A 2,543-nucleotide genomic window follows, 5' to 3' on the forward strand; every position below is an offset into this window, starting at 1 on the left:
GTTACTTCACTGCCATATTTTTCAACTTCCCGATGGTTTCTGTAGAGTAAGGATTAAGTCTTTGCCTGGACAGAGCCAAAACACATCAGGCTGGAGTGTCCAAGGAAAAGACTTGTGTTTTTTAGGACAGACTGACAGCTGCCCTTTACCCACAAGGGTCCTTCTGTGCTGACCTGGAGACCTGCAGCCTCCACTGAACCAAATGAAGTGAAAGAACAGTGCTGCCAAGGAAAAAACACCTTGAAGTCTCTCATTTATAAAGCCCTCCTGGAAGTGGAAAGCATTCATGATTCCCCTTGCTGTTATTACTACTGAAAAAATCACAAGAGAATTGAACAATGAAGGCAATGAAGTCTTTGCATAGTAAGAAACAGTTCCATGTGGCAAAAAAAGACACCTTTGCTTACATGATACAAGATACTTTGGTTTCTCTTCCGTTTAAAAATGTGCTTTTCTGTATCTCAAGGAGTGTTTTTCACTGGGCAGCAAAGGAAGTTTTGATGAGCTTTATTAATTTTTGCTGAGGACATCTGTGCCCCCATTATGAAATAGTTCTTCCTTACAGCCAGCACCAGCCAGTCTGCGGTCTTTCCAATAAGATTTTAGGTGTAGAATGCAAAATTGCCCATCACTCAGCCTTCACATGGACTGAATTAAATTCCACTGAGAGCAGCAATACCCTGGAGCTGGAGCAGAGGAGCAGGTGAGTGTGTGGAGCCTGCAGCCGTAGTCACGATTCTGATTCTTTGTGCACTGCTTCCAGTGTCACTCCTTAGCAGCCTCACTCACGCTGGGCCTGGAGAAGGGCTCGTTCCTCTGCAGCACTGACACTCCACAGAGACAAACTCCCTCTGCCAGGCTGTAATTAAGGCACAGTCCCTGGAATAATTCCCTTTCCTGTGTGGGAGCAGCAGCGGCTGCCAGGGCTGGGGAAGCCCTGGGAGTTGGTGTGATGCAGGGCATGGCCTGACCACCTGCATTGCTTCAACTCAACATCTCCATCCATGTGCTGAGGGGTGCAGACATATTCCAGCATTCTGACTGAACTGTGGATGGGAGCTCTGCTTCACCCTCTGATTAATTCCCTTTAAAGCTAACAATAACATTGAAGGAGGCTGCACACAAGTGCCAGCCTCCAAACAGCTTGTAATTGCTTTTTTGGCAAATAATTGCAAGGGGCTCTGTGTTTTCAGAGCTGCAGAGTTCATTCACAGATACATTTGGCAACAGAAACCATAGACCCACCATACACTCTCTGCTGGATTATCTACTACGAAATCCTTAGCCAAAGATTAAAAGGAAAACTCACAGATGCATTTCAGCTTTCGCAGTTTAAGTGGCAAATGGCTTCAGCCAATAATTAATATGACAGAAAGAGGATTTGCTGAGTAAGGCAACATTACCAATATTACTAGATCAAATTAACTGTGTTCTGCCTTGCTAGTTAATGCTGCCCTGAGTATTCCTAAGGATATAAACCAGAAGTCTTGTGCTGTTGTGCCTCTACTGTCCCCAGCCTCCAGCCTAGTTTGCTCTGAGCTGGGTTGGTACAGGAAGAATAGGTGGAAATTTTAACACTGTGGCCATTCCTCAAAAGCATTTAAGTTATATTAGGTGGATCATGCAGGCCTCTGTGATGCTTGGGTTGCTACTTGGGATGTTCTTTCAAGTCTCTTCACTCAGCCTGTTAAGCATTTAAGAATACATTGCATAGAGACTGTGAGCATTCATCTTAACTCAAGGATTGGACTTTTGAGCATTAATAAAAAAATCAGGGTTTTGTTGTTTGCTTGTTTTCAATGTGAAGAGCACTTCTGCTCTGACTAGGAAAGAGACCAAGCAGAGAAACTCTAATTTAGAAAGGATGATCCTACAGCCACATTTCAAAGTACTTGTTCAGCAATAAAGAGTCTGGATTAAAGTGAAACATAAGGGATCAATAGTTCCTATTTCAGAGAAAATGAGGATTATTGGACAGAAAGCAAAGCCCAGCCTTTGGTTTGATGATTGGAAATGTATACAGTAAATGTACCTGCAAAGCAATCGATGGACACAGTTTGTGCTTTCCATCTGAGAACTGAAGGGCAAGGAAACAGAAGCAGCTCCCTGTGAGCTCGTGCCCCCTTTTTGGAGCAATGAGAACAATTGCTGCTGGCACAGGGACACTCCTTGCACCTCATCCTCATCAGCAGTTGGATTTCTGTTTTCATAAATGAAAACTTACTCATAAAATATGCATGGTTTAAATTGCAGTCTATCATCTATAACTTCATTTATCCAGCTGAAACTGTAGCATTCTTACAGTTCTCATACATAAGTGCAATTTAGCATGGAAAGCTCTCCTGGAAAAGAAGGATAATTTTTTCCCCCTCTTCTATTACAAAAAATAATTTACTTTACTTTAAATTCTATTAGCTGAGTTTTTAATAACTGATATGAACTTGCTTTCCTGTGTTTATTATTTTTGGAAACTTATTTTGAAGAATAGTCTGTACAATATACCTTGGGTTATTCTTTACCCTTAAAGAAAATACTCAGTAAAC

This window comes from Motacilla alba, chromosome 20 (genome assembly GCF_015832195.1).
Source record: "Motacilla alba alba isolate MOTALB_02 chromosome 20, Motacilla_alba_V1.0_pri, whole genome shotgun sequence".
Classification (NCBI taxonomy): domain Eukaryota; kingdom Metazoa; phylum Chordata; class Aves; order Passeriformes; family Motacillidae; genus Motacilla; species Motacilla alba.